The sequence below is a fragment of the Haliotis rufescens genome, unplaced genomic scaffold (assembly GCF_023055435.1).
Source record: "Haliotis rufescens isolate VD_foot unplaced genomic scaffold, xgHalRufe1.0.p SCAF_12, whole genome shotgun sequence".
Taxonomy (NCBI): domain Eukaryota; kingdom Metazoa; phylum Mollusca; class Gastropoda; order Lepetellida; family Haliotidae; genus Haliotis; species Haliotis rufescens.
In genome coordinates, this window is record NW_025963802.1 from 35,634,678 (window position 1) to 35,659,597 (window position 24,920).

The following is a 24,920-nucleotide window of genomic DNA, read 5'->3' on the forward strand; positions in this document are numbered from 1 at the left end:
TTTTATAGCAGATTTACAAATGGGTGTTTCATTTTCCATTTACACGATGTAGAAAAAAGACAGACATGTCTAATACGAGTGCTCTTACTCTGCGTGACGGTAATAGAAGTAGTAATTGTAGGATATTTACTAATATAGGGGGCGGTCGGGTAGCCTAGTGGTCAAAGCGTTTTCTCGTCACGCCGACGACCCGGGTTTGATTCCCGACATGGGTACAATGTGTGAAGGCCATTTCTGGTGTCCCCCGCCGTGATATTGCTGGAATATTGCTAAAAGCGGCGCAAAATCAAACTCACTCACTCACACTCAAACAGAGTAGGAATCACATACACAGAAGATGTGCAATTCATCTTTTAACAGCAGAATAGTCTAAATAAGCCTGGATGACATACATTTTTCATCATTAAGGATATATTTATGTCTGCCAGCATCAGAAGCAAGCTTGAACGTGCAACTTCCAAATCTAAAATAGGATGTACTCATATGTTGAGGAAGATCTTTCGTTAAAATACTTTTCAATTTTTCATAAGGGATTTAAACTGATTATAACAAAAAGAAAAAGGCTTATCAAGTCTTTGAAAGGCATTTAGAAGTGATACACATAAGGAAGAGAGTTTATGGATGTCAACTTCCTTATTATGAGGAACACAATGTTTCATCTGATGAAGGTGTGTGTGTGAGTTGGGTTTAACGCCGCTTTTAACAGTATTCCAGTTATATCACGGCGTGTCAGCTTAATGTGGGAGGAAACCCCGAAGTGATGCAGGTCTCAGACGTTTACCACTTCGGTGAAACCCACGAGCACGGGTATGGTGCTGACAAACCTAGAAACATAATCGGGGCGAACCGGGTTCGAACCCACAATCATAGGTTTCTGGCGTGCCCAAGGAACGCAACTCTGCACAGCGAATCGCGGCGCCTTAGACGACTGGGGCTTGTAGGAGCTTGGCGTGTCTACTTGTTGCACTGTAAGAATATACACATGTCTATTTTAGGATGGGTTTAACGGTCTGGTGCACACGCCCAATCTGGAGCCTGACAATGCAATTACTATCTATAAGTTACGTACCTACAGGAAATATAAGTGTACACCTTCTGTTGATTTCTAGGTTAAAAATATTTGATAGAGACCACCGCCGTATTTTAGCCAAGTTTAGATGTGGAATTTTACCTTTGTTTGTTGAGACAGGCAGATATTCCAAGCCTCCTATATACCACTATCGGAGAGGTTATGTAGATATTGCATTTGTGATTTGGTGGAAGATGAATGTGATTATTTACTATAATGCAGTTTTTTATGAACATTTACGACATGATTTATATTGTGCAGCTGAAGAAAAACAACCGTTATTTTAATGTGATATGCGAAGAAGAGAAATTTATTTACTTAATGAATTCAAACGTTTTACAAAAATTGCTTGCCGCAACGCTTTTCAAAGTGTTTTAGAGACGACAGTCGTTGCCATGATTATTAAATTACCCCTCTCTCTACCTATCCTTTCTTTCGTTGTTGAATCGAGAAGTTTGTTATTGTTTCCTGTGAGTCTTCTGATTTCGTAGCTAAATTTCCCACCTCTCACATTATATGTTTTATGTATATATTTTGTTCATATTGTAAATACAGTGAAGTACGGTTATAACGAACTCAAAGGGACTACTAATTTTAGTTCGTTATAACCGTAGTTCGTTATAAGCATATATACAGCATAACTAACACAAATAGTCGGGACCAAAAGAGTAAGTTCGTTATATCCGTAAGTTCGTTATAAGCGTGTTCGTTATAACCGTAGTTTACTGTAGTGTCTCATAAGCCAATGTCTGGCTGGACACACTAAATACACCTTTTATCGTATGTACATCGCTTTTATATTATACATGTTGTGCGTGTGACACTTTAATGAACATTGTACTACTACTCTATCTACTGTAGATGTGTTGTCTATAGACAGGCAGACAGACAGACAGACAATAGTTTATTAACGTCTCACTCCTGTACATACATAAAACAGCTTTGTACAACTTGACATAGATAAAATGTACAGAACCATTCAATAGAATTATGAGAGACGAATTATCACAGAATTTATACATAAATGATATAAAGATGATATAGTAAAAAGTTATCCATATAAAAGATGTTTTCTACGATTAAGAATTAAAAAGCAGACTTTGGCAAGTATAAAACACACACTGGAGTCTATGAAAATAAAATAAAGTTTGTCGATATCAGGTATATCTAAAAAATCATAAGATTTAGCAATACATTCATTAAAAAGAGTTGCCCTGATATCATCATATAATGCGCAGTGAAACAAAACATGGACCTCGTCTTCTACGCTGTCATTACAGTGAAAACGTATATACGTAATCATATCCATCGGTTATGGCTGGTTAAGCCGACGCTTGAAAAGACACGCAGCTGTGTTGTTTTAATGACTCAAACGCACAAAGACTGCAAACTTTTATGAATCGGACCCCCTCTAGTGACAGATACGAATCAAATCTGACACTGAAATTATATATTTCACAGCATAATACTGCCGGGATTTGTTTGTATCATGATGTATATATCGTCTTTTAAAGTTGTAATTATACGAACAAAAATATTTCATATTGAGGGTGAGTGAGTGAATGAGTGAGTAAGTGAGTGAATTATTCCATGATTATGTAGTTTGGACAGTAGTATATGAAATAGATAACATCTAGTCTCTGAAATGAACATATCGTACAGAAAAAAACAATTGTTCAGTTATCTACATAAAAATATAATAAAAGGGAGCCCAGTGACTCTTCATTTTCAGATTTCCTGATACTGCAGTTATCTAGACTTGCCAAACATTATAGACTTGCATGGGCTGTATTTGATATATATTTGTATCAGGGTCTGTAAGACAGGCTATATATGAAACTGATTATCATAGGAAATGTATTTTAAGCGGTATAATACCAGCTTAATACGGACTATTTCACTACACATTGACGCACTTATCTACTCTCACACTCATTCAGTCTCAGCACTGAAGCGTAAAACAACAGTTAATACTGGATTAACCAGGCTGATGACGCCATAAGGGTTAACTGGCAATACACTGTTAAAAGCTCAAACGTATATAATGTATATACGATGAATAAATCAAGCGCTAGAGGGCATGGGTTCATGAGTGTATTTGTTATTTCAAAGAAGGTAATACGACCTGACAATTAGCCATTGCCTTGTGGCCATAGGTAGAGTGAATGAAGTTTCTTCTGTCATTAGTATACAGAATATCAGGACGGCCCGAAAAGAGTGAACGGGCCTGGAATCGGCAAACCAGTGATCGATAATGTGAACATCTGCTGTGGAACAGGATACGATAATTGGAGGTAACCAGTGATCGATAAAGTAAACATCTGCTGATGAACATAGAGATACAATACTTCCAGGTAACCAGTGATCGATATAGTGAACATCTGCTGGGGAACAGAGAGATACGATACTTCCAGGTAACCAGTGATCGATAAAGTGAACACCTGCTGTGGAACAGAGAGATACGATACTTCCAGGTAACCAGTGATCGATAAAGTGAACATCTGCTGGGGAACAGAGAGATACGATACTTCGATTTAACAAGTGATCGATAAAGTGAACATCTGCTGGGGAACAGAGAGATACGATACTTCCAGGTAACCAGTGATCGATAAAGTGAACATCTGCTGGGGAACAGAGAGATACGATACTTCCAGGTAACCAGTGATCGATAAAGTGAACATCTGCTGATGAACAGAGAGATACGATACTTCCAGGTAACCAGTGATCGATAAAGTGAACATCTGCGGGGGAACAGAGAGATACGATACTTCCAGGTAACCAGTGATCGATAAAGTGAACATCTGCTGATGAACAGAGAGATACGATACTTCCAGGTAACCAGTGATCGATAAAGTGAACATCTGCTGGGGAACAGAGAGATACGATACTTCCAGGTAACCAGTGATCGATAAAGTGAACATCTGCTGTGGAATATAAGGATACGATACTTCCAGGTAACCAATGATCGATAAAGTGAACATCTGCTGGGGAACAGAGAGATACCATACTTCCAGGTAACCAGTGATCGATAAAGTGTACATCTGCTGGGGAACAGAAGGATACAATACTTCAAGGTAACCAGTGATCGATAAAGTGAACATCTGCTGGGGAACAGAGAGATACGATACTTCCAGGTAACCAGTGATCGATAAAGTAAACATCTGCTGGGGAACAGAAGGATACGATACTTCCAGGTAACCAGTGATCGATGATATGGATATCTGAAAGGGTATAGAGGGATACGATACTTCGATTTAACCAGTGATCGATAATGTGAACATCTGACAGGTATAGAGGTATGTGCGTCACTATGGTGTCGCCTGTAGTATACCATAAGGTTGTCAGTTACCTACACACACGTGTAAAGTAGCGTCCATCGCATGGCTCTCGTTTAACGGTCAAAGCCATGCCACACTTAGCAGCGTGATGGGAAATACATGTTGGTAATTACACTGTAACATCAGTTGACGGCGAACTACATCACGTGGTATTCAATGTCCCGCTATAAAACTAGGTATTCTGAAAATCAAAATGTTGTTCAGTACCCGAAACAAATAAGACATAAGTACATCCTTTGACATAAATATAATAATCATAAAAAAATATATTTCCTACTGAGTATATCATTATCAGGATCACGCGAACGGTTGTTTGAAAGTATGAAAAACATTCTTTGTAGATAGTACAGGTGCGTATTTGCAGCGATTGCCTGGGGCGTTTCCGTGTCGAATTGCAAAACATAAATCGCATACAGTCCCTTTGTTGTAATTTGAACCACTGTCGATTGTGTTTTACTGGCTCAGCATGTGTGGAGTTAATTGAACGATGTGTGGCCCCGCCCCCCGATCGGACAATGCTGCTAATTAGTTGAATCTTTGTTTAGTAATTAATGATTAATGACAAGAGGGAAGAGTCGACCCAAGCACACCTACATCTGCGAGTGGTCACGCTGTTGTTTATTGCTGACAAGTGTGTTGAGTCACCACTCGCAGACGGAACGACGATAGCGAGGTAGGCCTTGCGAATTTTGGGATAGAAAGAAGAGACCAAAGTTCAAAGGAAGTGGAACTGGCCTCGTTTTCACACTCCGAAAACAAATATGGCTGCTGCCTCTCAAAAGAAGGAAGGACGATAAGGATTATTTCAGTTGTCAGTTGGAAAATGTAACTACTGGATTGGAAAACGAGCAGGTTTGTTACTCAGTTTCTCTTTGTTGAAATATGCGATCTCGTATTGACTTCTCTGCAAGAAATAACCCCCGCTTCAGCTATGGCCGGCGGAAGCGAGATGTACCTTACTTCAAGATCAGCATTTCTCGCTAGGCCTAATGAAAACAAAATAATGTCCTCGCGAAGATCGGTGCACGCACAATATTATGTTACACGACGTTTCGTTCTGTGGTGTGTTCAAATATTTTAATCTCATCTAACTGATTGTGTAAGTGATTCGTTATGAGATCGCTCGTGTGGATATGTAGCCTTGTAGGCCTAGGTGACAGAAAATGCCCCCTCCCCACGAGTGTCTAGCGATCTCAGACACAGACATGGTGTCCAAGGTATTTACGACGCATAGGGCTAGGACTAGCGATACAACGTCATTAATACAAAATACACCAATTCGTTGTTTGCTAAATACATTCACGAACCGTATAAGCCGAGCGACCATTCACGTCCATTAAAGAATAGCTACTGTCCCTATAACGGGGACTGCTGGGCGACAAGAGCTGGCATTCCTTCTGTGCCCCCATCTATGTCAGATGATAAACCAACATGGCGTTCTTTCTGTGGCTGGGAAAGAAAGTTTGTGTAATCAAATTCCAATACCTTATATTGTTTGTATGGATGAAGTGGATTGCATGGCCACATTGGAAGCTCACTGATCGTGGACGTGATGGTGATGTGAAGATGACACTGAACTCTGACCTTTCTGATGTGTTTTTGTACCTATAACCAGTTTCCAAAACTAAGCAAAAGAGTGAACAGATCCTTGTCATAACCTTAGTATTTAAAATCAAAAGTTTTAGGTGTCCCCAGATTCCAATGGCATATGACAACGAACTAGGATCCCCTTAATTCCTCCAAAATGCAAGACTGCCAACAAACCTGGGATTCAGTGGGTGGGGCAGATGGATTGGGGATATAGTTTGAATTCTATATGATTCTTCCAGACCGAAATACTTTATCACAACTATTATTTGACAATTTCTGTGGTGACTACTGCATAAATCTTAATTCTCACACTGTATGTCTGTGATATGTGTTTGTCGTGTTGCCTTGTCAGTTTTCAACACTGAGGACATAAGTAGAGGGACGATGCACTGATGCATCGGTGGATCGCGATTTCTCACTTCTCGAATCAAGTATCGATCACAGTCGCACACTAAGTAAAAAGAATTGATTCTTACCTTAAATGTATTTTTTAATAACGTAAATATTTTCATCCATTGCGCTATACTTGACACTGCCAACTGTAAATCGGTAGTGTGCCAGGTATTTGACCATCCTGTCTATGAAAAAGATGGCTTATGCATCACAGATAAGGGCACATGCAAGCATCATGATACGTATTGATTCCCGAGCTAGGTATCGTGATATGTATTGGATTGCACAGTTAGTATTTCGTCCCAGCTCTAGTGGACATAGTATGTACTACTGGTGTATGCAGTTGATTCTAAAACTATATTCCTTAACTGTTTATATGGCTGCCCATAAAAATATAATTGCAAAAGGCAGAATGTTTGAACTTTCAGATGCCACCTATTAGCCGTATGTTATGCTTCAGTGCCTGTAACCATGGTTACACATATTTGTTACCTCTTCTTTGGGCCACTTTAAGATAGATTGTCAGATCAAAGATCAATTTGACATTTGGGTGAGTGAGTGAGTTGGGTTTAACGCCGCTTTTAACAGTATTCCAGTTCTATCACGGCATGTCAGCTTAATGTGGGAGGAAAGCCCGAAGCGATGCAAGTCCCAGACGTTTACCACTTCGGTGAAACCCACGAGCACGGGTATGGTGCTGACAAACCTAGAAACATAATCGGGGTGAACCGGGATTCGAACCCACAATCATAGGTTTCTGGCGTGTCCAGGGGATGCAACTCTGCACAGCGAATCGCGGTGCCTTAGACGACTTGGCCACCCGTGCCCCCAATTTGACATTTGAAAGTGATAAGCAGTGCAGAGACTAAAAGAGGGATGCTATTAGAATAAGGTGCTGTTATTTGTTCCATTATGCAAGTTTAGATGTAGCTGTAGTTTAATGGGGCGGTGGGGTAGCCTAGGGGTTAAAGCATTGGCTCATCAAGCCTGGGTTTGATTCCCCACATGGGTACAATGTGTGAAGCCCATTTTTCGGTGTCCCCCGCCGTGATATTGCTGGAATATTGCTAAAAGCATTGAAAACCATACTAAGTCAATGTAGTTTAATGATATAAGAGGTATCTCAAGGGGTTCGTGTCAGTACCTTAAGGTCAGAAAACAGGGTTGTTTGGCTCCCTAGTCAAATACTAAAGCAGAAAAACTTAACATGCTTAAGGACTCTGTTCAATAAAAAAAAGGTGAGGAGGTTTTGTAAATGTTCTTACGTGTAGGTTAACTATAAATGTTGTGTCTAGACCTTTAAATAACCAAAGCGATATCTTTCAGTGGACACACCTGTAAAGTACACTACTGGTTTTAAGAGAGGGCTTAGGATTATGTTACTGGGTCACAGAGGTCAAGGTCACTGAATGATTATTTCACAATCTCACTGGGATTGGCACACAGCAAAGAAATGGTGTTATTGAATCAATGTTAATTAAAGTCGAAAGTAATGCCTATCATACAATATATTAAAGCAACAGTTACCACTAATCCTTTTAAAGAGTTTACAAGTCAAAATTGGGTTAAATAATGATGCCACCATTACCGCATTATTTCCAATAATTGTATAATCTCAAGAATATTAAAATATTATTATTTCCATCAGGTGCCTAGTTGAATTGGCCAAGCACCTGTCTTCTTATTGACTGGGATCAGCATGTGTTGTTATTGATGATAACTGGCTCATGGAGGTTGGAGCATGTGTTGTCAAGTGCTGGTAGCACATGGCGCTTAGGCAGGGGAGACAACTCTCTATACTGCATGTAAAGTACAAATATATTGATGTCTGGGAATACCAGCTGGGCCCAGTTGCTCAATGGAATTATATTGCTGCTTTTGTCCTTGTTCCAAATCTTCATTATTGACTTATAGTGTTATTGCTACAAATATGTAACATGGTTCAACGTGGTTGAAACATATAGAAAGGGTTGACAACGTGTGGGAACAGATGAGTTAATTTTTTTGAATGGTCATCTTAAAATTTGTCTTTGTGATATGCCCATTGCAACATGAGCCATTGTATGCATTAGGGCTGGGACGAGTCCAAATTTACTACCCCACTATTACCCGACCCTACCTGGGTGCCCACTGTAGGTCTCAGGAGATGTCTCAAAATGTCTGATTGGGAATATTTTTATCATAACCCTGCCAAAAACGTATTTAGATACACGCATTAAACAATCTGGTTATTCATACACTGAAGTTGAATTAAGTTATATCTTTATTCAATCATATGAAACATCAGAAGGAATGGGTGCATAGTCAGAAAGAAATGCGAACATTAGTGACTAGTAGTGTAACCATAGGGTTCTAGATATTTTTTGTCATTAAACAATATATCACTTGACTAACCACGGGTCCGGGTAGTCCTGTGGGTACCCGGGTCCTACTCAGTACTCACCCGACCCGGGTACTGGAGTTACCCATCCCAGCCCTAGTATGCATCATTATTAACAGCTTCATACTGAGATGCTCTGTGGTATTACCATGATTACCAGAGTAGTGTCACTTGTATTGTGCAACAGCTTACTCAAGGTGAGGCTGTCCTCAAAAGTCATTTAATATGAATATGGATTTATCAAAACAAGATGTCACCAGAATTACAAAATGAGTCTATTGATACATAGTTCATTACTTACCATGTTTACCTTAAAAATATTACCGGTACCTAATATGCTATATGATATTATGTTTATATCATTGCACACGAATATATGACACTTTTTATGGATAACAACTTCTTTTATTCTTTGTTACGTTACGATGTTTCAGAGCTACTTCTTGCTCCTTCGTCAGGTGAATACTGAATAAGTAGCTCTGAAACACTGTGACAAAGAATTAAAGATTTATCCATAAAAAGTGTCATGTATTCATGTTCTTCCAACTTCTAAATGCCTGTATAAGATTTCTACGCGATAAACTTCAAAGAACAACGAAGAACGTAGCATGGTTTATTTCTCGATTAAACATTGTTATCTCACGACATCATTCCTGGAGATTTGAACATGTGCTCACAATTTGATGACGTCATATGTTTGACGACGTTATTTTTGAGAGGGGAGTGTCTAGTGAGTTGTTCCCCATAGATGTAAGACGGCAACGAAGATAAATGTGATGGCTGAACAATCGCGTTTATAAGTGGGGAGATAGGACAATCGGTGTTGGGAGAAAAGGTACGGGTAATCATTGTGAGGATTGTTAGAAAATGCGTGAAATACCCACCTGTGCATAAAATGGACTTGTCCCAGAATGTCCGACATTGCTGAAGTCGGATTCTATTGAGGTAGTAATCATTATTTAAATACGGGTAAATAAGTTTGAAGCTTGTACATTTTTATCATCCTTAAAGAGGCTGTATATAATGTTGATATGTCATATAAGAAATAAACGGCTCGTGGTTGTTGTGTATCTTACAATAAAACACTGCGGGGAGAATAAACCACACTGGGCTGCCCTCCTCATATTATTGTCCCTTCAGTGTTTTATTGTACGATAAGCGACTCTCACTCGTCGTATATTTCTTAAATAAAAGATTTCATTGAACACGTTTAATGTATGTAATGTTTTGTCATCAATGTCACTAACTGTATAACTGCATATATCAGGATTTATGATGATGTCACAATCACATACCGGTACTATCAATCATGTCCCCAAAACTTTCCTTTTAATTTATATCAAATATTTACCCTGCTGCAGCCATTGTCTCATATAACCAATAAATAATCAGTTGAACTGTTTTGGCTTGCAATGGAAAGTTTTTTATATGTTGAGGAGTTTCGGAAATATAATATAATACAAATAAAGATTTATTCTCATCGAAACCATCAGGTCAGATATGACAGGAAGGATTGCATTTAGTTTTTTTTAATTACTACTTCTAGACACCAGTTACCATGGTTACCAAGATATTCCTAATTGCCTTAATCTGGCGTTGGCTTTTCTGCATGTTTTAGAAACAAGTTTTATTGGGTCTGCATGTCACTTGAACATAAAGGAGAACTGACATGTTTTATTTTATTTTTATTTTTTTCTATGCTATGTGTGTATTGACACGAGTGTATTGAGAAGGAGTGAACGGCAAGCAAGAAAGAACTTTGTTTGAAGACGACGACAGTAAAGCACTTGACAGTAAAGGCTTCTTATATAAACACCATCTTCATAAAGAAATAAATGAGTCTTTGTACATCTTGTACACACAGTGAGTGCTTATGTGTAATTGATTCCCATAAAGACCCTGTGAAGATCTGGGTTTGAATAGCTCTTCAGCAACCCATGCTTGTTGTAAGAGGCAACTATTCTTGTCCTAAGAGGCAGCTAAAGAGATCGGTTGGTCACGCTTGCTTACTTGGTTGATGCATGTCATCGTATCCCAATTGCGTGGATCAGTGCTCATATCAGTCACTGGATTGTCTGGTCCAGACTTGATTATTTCCAGACCGCCGTCATATAGCCGGAATATTGCTTAGTGTGGCCTTGAACAACCAACAACCAAACGCACATTTCTTAGTTATGTTGTGCTTCCTGTTGTATATCAAAGGAAGGTGGGTGAGGTGAAATTGGGTTTAACGTCGCATCCAAGATTATTGCACTCATATAGCGACGTGCATGTACGTGTGTGTGTGGCTGCTTGTACTAGTGCGGACTGATGTCGATTTATAGTGCTAGCTCACTGAGATACCATGCCGCAGTTTAACATGAATACCCCACTCAGACACAGTATACTGACTCCGAGCCGACCAGTCCTTGTTTTAGCCCCTTAATGCTGAGTGCCAGAGAGGGTAACAACAAGTACCATCTTTTATCGTCTTTTGGTATGACGCGGCTGGGATCGGGCGGACGCTCTACCCCTAAGCCACGGAGGCGGTCAAAGGAAGCAAGTAGAATAATTGTTAGTTATGCTCCAGTCAACAAGGAAGTTGAATATTTAGCTACAGTCCAACACATATGGCAAACAGTTTGTATGGTTATAGTGTGTCAACAGGCCCAAGGACATGGCTCAATGCTCATGCTGTCGCTCACTGGTGTGTGAGGCCGGCCACACTTGCTTACTGCATTGTATGCTGTCAGCTGTGCTGAAGTCTGTATGCTGATGACTGCAGTGTAATATGGTCACTATAGACATGGCTAGGGATGCAGCAGTAGTCAGTAGATCAAACACTGCTATTATGCAGTGTTCGAAATACCTGCCTGCCCGACCGTCCGAGACGGGTTGATTTCAACTCGGGCTGCCAGATCTTCAAATCCCCCTGCCCGACGGTCGGGTTATATTTCATATTCTAAATATTTCCCGATGATAAGCATTAATTCACATGTAAAGATGAATGATAAAATGTAACCAAAAAAGAAACCCCGTTAGCTAATCCTGAGAAACATATGATTATAGTGGGCAGGCAGGTTTTGGTCAGGGCTGGCAAGTATTTCAGCTAGCCAGTCCTGTTGTCTGGCTGAAATTTTTGGGAGGTTCATACCCTGTATTATGTCTGCTGTAAACCCCTTAGATATTAATCTATTCAATATGAATAAGCTAAAATAGTGAGTAGATCAAACACAGCTCCTCTTTTTAGTGTAAACTCCTTAATTTTCAACTATTCAATATGAATAAGCTAACATAGTGAGTAGATCAAACACTGGTCCGATATCTACTGTAAACCCCTTAATTATATTAATTATCATGATTATTCAACTATTGAATATGAATAAGCTAAAATAGTGAGTAGATCAAACAGGTCCTGTCATGCTTATATCTACTTAAACCCCCTAATTATTCAACTATTCAACATCAAGATTCACATGCTAAATTAGCTGCAAGATGGGTAGGAGAGTATTCTTCTATTTTATTATGATCTTTTCGGAAATGAGCATAGAGTTTAATTGTGTTTATTGATAAGGTAACCATGGTAACAGAGCTACAGAATGGTGTAACATAGGACACAGGATACACCATACTAACACATAGGTTATTAAAACGTTTTTGTGAATAATTATCATGTATTCTTTGTCGTTTTCATAGACTGACATCAGGGTTAGAAACTAACAGTTTTTGCCCACTAGTCCTTATAATGATAACATATAGCAAACCCCTTAAAATGGGCCAATTTCTACTAGTCCTTAGGATACGTTTACTATTGGGCAGTTTGGTAAGGACTACAGGACTAGTGCCAGTCTCTAACGCTGACTGTGGAATCAAGAAAACCAGACCAGCACCTCGACTTGGTTTTGTTTGATCTTGACTTGTGTAGGCTTTTAGTAACAAAATATTTTTTACCCTATAAATTCCACAGTCATGGCACATGACTAGGGACAGACTTCAAGGTATTACAGCCCAGTAAGCATGATAAGGGGGATCTTGAAGTAGATCACTATACCCATGATGCCCAGTGTCTATAATGACAACATGGTCAGTGTGTTTAAAGCTATAGTAACCATGCTAATAGGCTTTCTACATTTTACCCATGTGGGGATCGAACTGGGCATTCAGCATGATGAGCTAACACTTTAACCACTAAGCTACCTTGATTCCCTATTCCAACCGAAGACTTCTAATTGACAAACAGGATTGACTCATGCATTTGCGTAACACGTAGTTCAACATGTTTGTCATTTGACACCGACGTGTTTGCAGCTGGGTAAGTGTGTCAGAAATATCGCCTATCTACCCAGATCAGAGATTATCATGTTTCTGCATGTAATGGCCCCGACAGCCATATCTCCCCATAATTTAATAGATATAGATAATAGTACTGTAATTACTGTATGGGTATGCACAGGCATGGTCATGTAGTGCACTACAGTGGCCTTTCATCTCCGCTTTCAACTCTTGCCCATAACAATAACAATAAGTTAAAATTTCACACAATTTCAACTTTAAATTTTAAACTAAGCATGCTAAGCATGCTAATTGAGCAGGCAAATTTGGATAATTTCTTTAAGGTCCTTTTTTCCCACTTAATTTCACAGGTATTTTAACATTGCATTTATTGGGCTGTGTCAGTGAACAGTCTAGCTGGAACTTGGCACTACTATGATGATGATGATGATGATGATGATTTATTGGGCTGTGTCAGTGAACAGTCTAGCTGGAACTTGGCACTACTATGATGATGATGATGATGATTTATTGGGCTGTGTCAGTGAACAGTCTAGCTGGAACTTGGCACTACTATGATGATGATGATGATGATGATGATTTATTGGGCTGTGTCAGTGAACAGTCTAGCTGGAACTTGGCACTACTATGATGATGATGATGATGATGATGATGATGATTTATTGGGCTGTGTCAGTGAACAGTCTAGCTGGAACTTGGCACTACTATGATGATGATGATGATGATGATGATGATGATGATTTATTGGGCTGTGTCAGTGAACAGTCTAGCTGGAACTTGGCACTACTATGATGATGATGATGATGATGATGATGATGATGATTATTATTAAAACTAGTTTGTTCCAACCTTCAAAATCATGAAAATATACAGCTTTGCCGTTTCAAATGGTCAGTGCTCAGGCCACAATTAGTTGAATTTGCATTTTGACTTTAAATTCCAAACTAAGTGAGGAGGCAAATTCGGATCGTTTGTTTAAGGTCCTTTTTTTCCACTTAATTTCACAGGTATTTTAACATTGCATTTATTGGTCCTATTGTCAATGAACAGTCTAGCTGGAACTCGGCATTATTTTTATTATTATTATTATCATTATTGTTATCATTATTATTAAAACTAGTTTGTTCAGCGAACTCATCTCTACTGAGCCATTTGTTATAGGAACTTTTTCAATTTGCGAAATCTGTACTGACATAATGTGCAGACTCCGACATGTGAGAGGAGGTGTTGATAAGTCTGTGAACTTCTCTCTTCATGTTTGCTGTATGGAGGCTTTAGTAATGATGCACGACGTGTCATGCAATACATGTCTCGTTAGCAAGGTTTCAATACAATACATGTCTCGTTAGCAAGGTTAGCAAGGTTTCAATATAATACATGAAAACATTCCACTTTGCATGCTGAGGAAACGTTTCTATCATCAAAGGAAATGAATAAGTCCAACTAAAACGCGTGTGTAGTAGAGTTGAGGCTGTTAGTACAAGACTTGTGACCTCTAGCTTGCCCTTAACGGCAGAAAGTAATATTTGACAACTTGTGGTCACGCCATTTACGTGTTACCCTTGTGTGTGTGCTTGTCATTTGATGTTGATCGTTGTTGCTACATCTTCACGCGACTCACCGATAATATACCGTATTTGACGTAATAAGCGCCCCTCACTAATAAGCGCCCACGGGGATATTTGCTAATACATGTATATTGGCTAGTGAACAATTATTTATTACGCACTCGTGTGTTATGTGCACCCTTCTGGAAAAATATATCTGTCGTCTATAAACATTTCAGGCTGTCAGCATAAACCATGAAACTTATCTTTCAACTATGATTTTTTCACCAAAATAATATTCTAATAAGAGCCCCCTATTTCTAATTTGAGAGCGCCCTAGGCGCTTATTACGTCGAATACAGTACTTGTATCGTATCTGACAGTAGGTGTTTGAAATTAAGTGGGGTCCTTAGGGTTAAATGGCGAAGTATTTCTATGTAAGGACCTTCTAAATCTTAAGCTCTTGAAAAAGTCTCATCTCGAAGGAGGGTGTATTTGTAACATATGGTGAATAGTTGCACCTCAGATAGTATGTGTTACATCTGAACACAAGGCTGTGTGTAACTCAATGACGGGATGAGTCACCGCTTATCATTGTGATTATTTTGTCATTAATCTGTGCATCAGGACAATAGATGCAACCGTGGTTACCGTATCATGAATGTACCTACATCAAGTTACGGATTTAGGAAGTTGCAGTGTTGGTTCTCCGGACCTATTTCACTCACTTGGGATCAGAGGCAGGGCAGGTCCCAGCACCCCTTGGTTTGTTTGTTTGTTGAATGCTGCATTCAGCAATTTTCCAGCTACATGTATATAACTGTGGTTTGTACACACTGTAAAAAATCAAATCTGGACCAGACAATCCAATGATTGCTATCATGAGCATCAATCCACGCAATTGGGATACGATGACATGCACCAACCAAGTCAGCAAGCTTGACCACCTGATCCCGTTAGTTGCCTCTCACGATAAGCATAGTCGCCTTTCACGGCAAGGCAAGACCTCGTCTATCCCGCATCTTGACTGGCCCCATGTTCACCCTTCCATGGACATCCACTCTTCCATGTTATGAATCATATCATTGTTAGCAAATACATCACAGGTGTTGAACAATCAAGTCAGCGAGCCTGACCAGCCGATCCCATTAGTCACCTCATACGACAAGCATGGGTTGCTGAAGATCTACTCCAACCCGGATCTTCAAGGGGTGTATGCCAGGGTAGTCTTCCGTGATGGCTAAATGATGATTGGTCAGTACTGACGGTGATGGTTGTTGGTAGTGCAGGCTCAGATGCTGTTAACAGCTCACTGGGATAAAACAACGTTTACACACTCACTCATGCACTTTCTTTACTACCGTATATCGCCGTCTATGAAGCGACCCCACATATTAGGCGACACCCTGTACAAGCCTTCAAAATCTATGCTGATTTATATACTGTAAACAGGGACCGTTTTATTATTGCGAGTTTTGCGAACGAGACACAGTAGCAAAAATTAAAAAGGCAAAAATAAGTATAAATAATTCATACATACTTTATTCATTGCAACACGTCATCAAATGTTGAAATCATCAACCAGAACCACAAGTTACTCAATAAGTTAAAAACACAAATGAATGCAGAATGGTCACACAATACATCACAAATGACAGTGTAAACAGACCAATTAGTGCCACTGTTACCTCACAGTAATCCTGCCTTCTTCCAACCTCGCTTGATTGCGTCAGTGTCCTTTGCAATTTTGTCCACACAGGAAACAAGCCATCTTGCGTGAATCGGTTTCATGACACTGGTCAACTTTCCGGCCAACTCAGATTAACTAGCTTCGGAGAGAAGCTGTCTATTGTTTGGTAATCGAGGTGTCATCTCAACACGGCAACTCGCAAAAATATCTCGTCGCAGTATTGTCTTTGGTGTGGTATTCGCAATATTTTAACGGCGCAGAAATAAAGCTGTTTACAGTACCCCATCTATAAAAGTGAATCGGAATGAAGCATGTCACCAGCACGTACAGTCTCTCCATTGGCAATAAAAACATGTTTGTTTTCCGCAGAAAAAAATTACATTGTATCCCTTCAGAAAATTCAGGAAAACAAACAGATCACAACAATTATTTGGAGCATGTCAGTATTTAAATATAGGACTTTAGTGACGGCTGGGCACTGCAATCAGTTTGGATGAATTGAAACTTAGTAAAAGGGGGTTCTGACCGTATAATGTTAAGTTTCTTTCTTTTCTTCCTAATGTTAAATATAAAGGTGTTTGTGATCCCTGGGATCCAGTACTGTAGGATCCAGGAAGCATCAAGGACCTTCCTTTAGTGTTGAAGCCAGGGATTTAGTATTTGAGTAACAATAAAGAGTGTTTTATGTTGAGGCAACTACAGACGAAATGTTTGGGCGGAGACATTGAAATTGCCCCCGCTGTGACGCAAAACGAAATCTTTTCTTAAACATGTTTTCTAAGTTATAACCTGCAGACTCTCTGCATGTGTACACAACAAAATCAGTAAATGCGCTATGATGGGACTGGATTTTCTGGCCTGTCCTTTCATGACAGAGATGCCTGATCCTTGGATCTTCATCAGGTAACCATGACAACCATGTGACATGTTGCTCTTCATGACAACTGCTTCATCCTTGGTCTTAACGACATAACCATGACAACAATGTGACATGTTGCTCTTCATGACAACTACCTGATCCTTGGGTCTTCATGACTAGCCTTGACAACTATGTGACATTAAGGTCTTCATGACAACTCCCTGATCCTTGGGTCTTCATGACGTAACCATGACGACTATGTGACATTTAGGTCTGCTAAACTAAACTACTACTATGATTCAGTACATGGTGATGTCAAATGTTGACAACTTCTGGATGCAAATAGCACATAGAGGACAGGGAGAACAGGAAGTCAACTTTACAACATGATAGAACGTTTTCCTTTTCCTTCTCGGTCATTGAAGTACAATTTGACACCATTGAAACATGTGGCAGGGAGAAACTGGCAGTATCTCATGGGGGGTTTTGCATTTAAATAGGACTAAAACTCTGATATGATTACAGTATTATCTCGATTGTCATTAAGCTGTATTTACATGAGACAGGGTTTTATGTGGTGCACAAATGTGCATCCGGTACACACAAATGTAGAGGACAAACGCAGAATGAAATGTATACAGTTTCCCTCGGATGCACAATTATATTCATTGTACCGACAGCGCATCGAGATCAGTTCTCATTGTTATGGGTGTCTCTTATTTCATCCATCAATCATGACCACTGTTTATATTTAATGATTCATTCCAGGCTCTAAAGTATTTATCAAAAAGAACAGGGCCCCATTCCACAAAGTGATCGAAGCGCTAAGATGATCGTAACTCCCATTCTTTTGCATAGGTTTATGACAGTCGTAGCGCTCTTTACTTTACAGGACCTCATATTGCCTGTAGGGACCCTTACAATTCATTATTGGGGGTCCCCTGGAGCCCTACTTTTGTAAGTCAAGGTAAAACCCTGATGAGATATGACCTGAAAAACTGCAGGGACTTAACAAACCGTCCCAAAGAATATACTATGGCTCAGGGACCTGTTCCACAAAGCGATCGTAGCGCTAAGATGATCGTAACTCTCATTCTTTAGCATAGGCTTATGACAGTCCTAGCGCTACGATTGCTTTGTGGAACGGGGCCCTGGTTGCCATTGTACAAAGTGATCATAACTCCCATACCTTAACATAGACTTACGACAGGCGTAGTGCTAAGGTTGTTTTGTACAAGGCACCCTGGTTTCAAAACATGTACACATCTTGGTTTTGTCATGAGAAACTGGGCATGAACATGACAAACCAGCCCCAACAATATCCTAAAACCATGTCCCAATTGCACCAAGATCACAGTACAACATGTACAAAGACTGCTCAGTTCATGCTAAGGCGGTGGGAGCCTTGAGATCTGCAGCTACCAGAATCTAGTGACATGTTGTATGTTACGTAGGGTCACCATGGTTGCGACAAGAATCCCGTCACTTTCATGCTTAGTTTCCATCACTGTAAAAGTATGGGAAAGACTATGGTCTTGGTGCCATGGTTGCTGCATGTTGTCCCTGTTCCTCAAAGCGATTACGGCACTAAGGTGATTGTACCCCGGTAATTCTCATATTTTAACATAGACTTACGGCAGTCGTACCACTAAGGTGATAGTAACTTTCATACTTTAACATAAACTTACAGCAGTCGTAGCGCTAAGGTGATTGTAACTCCCATACTTTAACGTAGACTTACGACAATTGTATCACTAAGGTGATCGTAACTTTCATACTTCAACATAGACTTGTGACAATCATACCACTAAGGTGATCGTAACTTTCATAGTTTAACATGGACTTCCGACAATCGTACCTCTTAGGTGATCGTAACTCTCATACTTCAACATAGACTTGTGACAATCATACCACTAAGGTGATCGTAACTTTCATAGTTTAACATAGACTTCCGACAATTGTAGCACTAAGGTGATCGTAACTCCCATACTTTAACAATTTGAAGCCATAGTTGTTACCTGACTATTGTAAGTCACTGTTTTGTTTTCATTACAAAGGCTTCTGACAGAGTGTATCCCTTTTCGCTATCACAGATTGATTGCAAACAGTGACTCGTCAAACTGTTCCAAACACAAAACTAACGTGTGGTATGTCGGAGTGTTTGTCACAAAAGAAAAAAACTCGAAGTAGCGTGATAAGGACATGAGGTATGATTTTATTTGTGGCACAATAATGATTGTAGATTAACTTTCTTTTGATCTTTGCACTGAGACCATGTGAACTAAAAGTAGATGACCAGCTCCGTTCCAAGTAGTGATCTTAGCGCTAAGATGATCGTAACTCCCCTACTGTAACCAGCGCTATGTGGAACTGGGTGCCGTTGTTCAAAGTGATCTTAGCCTTAAGCATGTTAAGGTGATATAAGGCTATATATACTATAACCTAGGCTTACGGTAGTCCTAGCACTAACAACGCTATGTGGAACAGGGCATTGTTAACTAAACCACCACTAAGATGATCGTAACTGCCCTACTATAACCTAGGCTTACGGTAGTCCTAGCACTAACAACGCTATGTGGAACAGGGCATTGTTAACTGAACCACCACTTAGATGATCGTAACTGCCCTACTATAACCTAGGCTTACGGTAGTCCTAGCACTAACAGCGCTATGTGGAACAGGGCATTGTTAACTAAACCACCACTAAGATGATCGTAACTCCCCTACTATAACCTGGGCTTACGGTAGTCCTAGCACTAACAGCGCTATGTGGAACAGGGCATTGTTAACTGAACCACCACTAAGATGATCGTAACTGCCCTACTATAACCTAGGCTTACGGTAGTCCTAGCACTAACAGCGCTATGTGGAACAGGGCATTGTTAACTGAACCACCACTAAGATGATCGTAACTGCCCTACTATAACCTAGGCTTACGGTAGTCCTAGCACTAACAGCGCTATGTGGAACAGGGCATTGTCAACTGAACCACCAGTAGAGTATGGTAAAGCGTAGGTCAATATGATGGCTATTTCTGGGATATATTACAACAAAAGCATAATATTGATAATAGTGTTTACAAAAAGTTCCCTTTTATAGCAAAATGTTTAGTTACATCAGCATGGGATTGTTCTCACCAGCTCTCACATGGTTCAATAAGCATATTCTTTTGTTAAACTTCTAAGCACCTGGGGTGCTTATTATGGCAAATATGGTAAGTTATAAGGATATATATAAACTTTGGAAGATTTATTCAGTTCGAATGGTATTGATTTAGTGAATCGATCATGAGCATTGGTCTGTGGTGGACCAGAAGTAAGGGTTTTAGATGATGGTGTAACTGGATCCTTGGTGGACATTGTTTGTTTGTTTGTTTGTTTGTTTGTTTGCTTGTTTGTTGTTTAATTCCCTCGTTCATCAATATTCCAATCATATGACGGCGGTCTGTAAATAATCAAGTCTGGACCAGACAATCCAGTGATTGACATCATGAGCATCGATCGATGCAATTGGGATACGATGACATGCATCAACCAAGTCAGCAAGCCTGACCACCCGATTCCGTTAGTCGCCTCTTACAAGTGGACATTGACAAGTAACAGAATAAAAAACGCTTGATGGCTAATAGCCATGATATGTACATGTTGATGCCGACACCAATCCATCATCCATGTTCATGATGTTATCAGCATGATCAGAATAATGTCCCTATGATAATAATAATAAACCAGTGAGACCAGCTAAAATTTGTAGACACTCTATGATCCAGGAAATGAAACCAGTTTATGAAACGACACCGATGATGAAGCTGGTTTTGTTACACTGAGATTAGCATCACCGAGCGTCATTAACATGATTAAACGGTTTAACGTGTGGCCTGTCTGTCTGTTGCTATGTACCATGAAGTGCAGGCCATCAATGATCACAACTGGCATGGAGCCAGGTCAATATACACATCTCCTCGCTTTTTCCGAATGCAAACAATGTGTCCTGTATGGATAAAATAGCCACTGTGAGTCCCACTGGATGCGAATATGGATATTGGAAGGATTGAAACTATTTTGAAACATATACTGATGGAAAAAAAATAAAGGAACAGACAGAGAGAGCAGCATGTATTTGATGTGACATCTGTATTTACTCTGAAGATATGGTCACAATGTTTCTATTTTATGGTTTACATATTTTTGCTGACCAGATAGATTGGGTTTGTAAAATAGAGATATGTTTGTGAGACTCGGCATTATCATGATTATTAAATTGCATTTGGCATAAACTTAGTGAAATAAATAAAAGCTAATTGTGTTTCAAGTGGAATGTTTTGTATTTTTACAGTAACACATGTATTTACTTTTAAGACGGTGTTGTTTTATTTCTAAGAGTTTGCAGTCCCCAGAGACTTCATATAATGATATTTAAAAGTTAATTGTTATTAGATTTTGTATGGTATTTGTTGTTGCAGCTGCTTATTTTTCTAATCCACATAAGATAGAGTGGTTGGGCAAATAAAAATAGATTCAACTATTTTTATTTTATTGTAGAATTGTGATACTGTTTGGTCCAATCCATGAATGCAAAAATACACAAGCGTGGCCTAACCGATCTCTTCATCAATGCAGTCACAGAATTCGATGCTCACACTTGTCTATAGAAAGCAATACCAGTGAATGCATTTGAACACTTTGTTGTTGGTGTTCCCTTAATTTATTCCATCAGTATATTTCATGTTTCTATTCTAGTAAGAAATACAATGATGGACAGTCCATGTCAATTTGTATCCAAGTAAATCCCATGTTTAACATTGTATGATAGACATCAGACATACTACACAGTGATCCAGCGTTAGAAATTGGCACTTGTCCTGTAGTCCTTGCCAAACTGTCCAATAGTTAAGGTATTATAGGGACTAGTAGAAATTTGCTATTTTTAAGGGTTTTGCTATATGTTATCATTATAAGGACTAGTGGACTAAAAATGTTAGTTTCTAACGCTGGAGTGAGTGAGTGGGGTTTTACGCTGCTTTTAGCAATATTCCAGCAATATCACGGCGGGGGACACCAGAAATGGGCTTCACACATTGTAGCCATGTCGTGAATCGAACCAGGTCTTCGACGTGACGAGCGAACGCTTTAACCACTAGGCTACCCGACCACTCTCTAATGCTGGAGATCACCCTGGGACTCCTATTGTTATGTGTAATAGGTCAAGGACCAAGACGGTCGTTTACTAAGCAAGATGGTGCTGAATGGCAAGTTGGGGCTGGAAAGGGAAGACAGTGATACTGAACCATGAATGGGATGAATGGGCGTGTGCATCCAGACGTGAATAGGCGTGCACCGATTCAGGGATGTCGAATCAAAAGGCAGTTTGTATTCAGAACGTGGATAAAAAGATGTGATGTATAAGGGCCAAAGGTGAATACAAGGTACCAGTCTCACAATCATTGCTTCAAGTCTTGACTTAGATTTTACGTATCGTTGCTTCACATGTTCAACAGACCTTGATGTAAGCTTCCTAAAAGTAAGTGTAGGATATATCCACTAATTCTATTACAGCCAATCCCCATTGTGATGAGAGCCGAGGTCCTTGTCGAGGAGTTCACATTGCCTATGTGTTGCACAACACAAGGCAGGTTGTAGACAACTTGTACAGCTTATACTGACCGTGTCGGACCACAGTTAATCACCAGTCTGTATGCAGAGCCTGCACATCGCAGCAGGACAAACTCACTTCCTCCTTGGGTGAGGTGACTGTGAAGGCCACGTCTCCTTTTAGTCTGTTACTGGGTGGAGTACATGACGGGTAGCTGGGAGGTGGGTTTGGGATTGTGTCACTCTAGCATCCTGTTTTCCCAACTTGTGGTCTGTCAACTTACGGAACTACATGATGGAATGAGTGAGTAGTATTTTATACTTGAGTCATTTTTATGTGGCGTTTTCAGCATTAAATACTCTTCAGAAAAAAATATTCGAGCATGCTATAACAAGATAGACCTTTGAGATATGCTTCTGTCTTGAGATTTTCTCACTTCTATTTCGTATTGAAGTGAGGTAGTCCTACATAACCTACTCTTTGAGAGTTTTTGTGCACTTGGCAGGTATACCACGTCTACTACATCAGTTATCTACAATTATGTCATTGTAGTTACATTGATACAATAATTGCACAAAGTATTGATTGTGCAACACCTGTGATGTATTTGCTAACAATGATATGATTCATAACATCGAAGAGTTGATGTCCATGGAAGGGTGAACATGAGACCCATCAAGATTCGGGGTAGACGATGTCTTGCCTTGCCGTAAAAGGCGACTATGCTTATTGTGAGAGGCGACTAACGGGATCGGCTGGTCAGGCTCGCCGACTTGATTGTGCAACACCTGTGATGTATTTGCTAACAATGATATGATTCATAACATCGAAGAGTTGATGTCCATGGAAGGGTGAACACGGGACCCGTCAAGATGCCATGAAAGGCGACTATGCTTATCGTGAGAGGCGACTAACGGGATCAGGTGGTCAAGCTTGCTGACTTGGTTGATGCATGTCATCGTATCCCAATTGCGTGGACCGATGCTCATGATGTCAGTCACTGGATTGTCTGGTCCAGACTCGATTATTTACAGACCGCTGTCATATAGCTGTAATATTACTGGGTGCGGCGTTAAACAACAAACATACAAACAAAGAGAACATGGGCCAGGGTTAGGATTTCTCGCATGCGTTAGAGATTAAAACTAGTAGTCTAGTGGTTAAAATGTTCGCTCGTCACGCCAAAGACCTGGGTTTGATTCCCCACATGGATACAATGTGTGAAGCCCATTTCTGGTCTCCTCCGTGTGATACTGCTGGAATATTGCTAAAAGTGGCCTAAAACCTTACTCACTCTCACTCAATCACTCTCACTCAATCACTCACTAAGAAGGCTCTGTAAGATTTTCAGCTGTAGCGCTTGATTGAAGCTATAACCTAACCACTGTCATGCAACTGTAAAACAATTTGGTTGATTTGTATTCTGAGAATACAGCGTCGGTACAGTCATAGGTAAATACAGACAACTATATTTATATGACGTTTGAATACACCCAATACCTTCCCTTTACTGTCAATACTGAGTATCTTTTTAAAGCTTAAAGCTCTGAAACTCTCTTTACCTTGTTTACATAACGATGCTTGCAATAACACCCCGATCACACCTCACATTCACCATGTTTTAGTGTCACACTACAGGTTAGCATTTGCATACAGCTTACCGTAGATGACCGTAGATAAGCCGATCCCATAGATAAGCCCAGGTATTAACTTGCTCCTTGAAATCAGAATCATAATGTTATGTACGGTAGATAAGCCAGACCCCCAACCTGAAAAACTACGTCTTGTCACGATCTGTCATCTGAAATAGAAAATCAACAAATCTGTATTGAATTACACAAGTTATTCCTGTCATTACACCATCCGTAATAAAAAGTGTTTAGTTGTATATCATTGTATATCTGGACTCATGTTTGTAATCTACGTAATCTATTTTATTTATTATAATCAAACTTTCATTCAATAATATTTCCAAAATTTTCGGTGTCCATCGGGTACTTACAACTTCCGTTTGCCCCCTTCCATAAGGGCTGCTTTACCAACTCACCGTTATTTACAGCAACTGCTATCATATTACTGCTATTGACACCTTGAAACAAACCTTAGTTATCAGAAAATTGATACATATATCATAACTGCCATACTTAAAATTAATTCATTAAAAGTAGTATTAATGTTGTAGTTTAACGA

At 39.7% G+C, this 24,920-nt stretch overlaps 1 protein-coding gene across 9 annotated transcripts in view; it reads left to right on the top strand.

Moving 5' to 3' along the window:
- The first annotated feature begins 5,123 nt into the window (after positions 1–5,123).
- The window catches only part of LOC124136605 (alpha-1,6-mannosyl-glycoprotein 2-beta-N-acetylglucosaminyltransferase-like), a 97,610-nt gene continuing 77,813 nt past the window's right edge, over positions 5,124–24,920 (top strand). For 7 of the 9 annotated variants that reach the window (XR_007220152.1, XR_007220154.1, XR_006861401.2 and 4 more), the window contains exon 1: positions 5,124–5,259. The gene's annotated coding sequence lies outside the window, so the exon portion shown is untranslated. Of the gene's footprint in view, positions 5,260–22,573; positions 22,659–22,686; positions 23,034–24,920 lie in introns of those variants that run through there. The other 2 variants (XM_046502578.2, XM_046502576.2) reach the window with 2 other exon arrangements.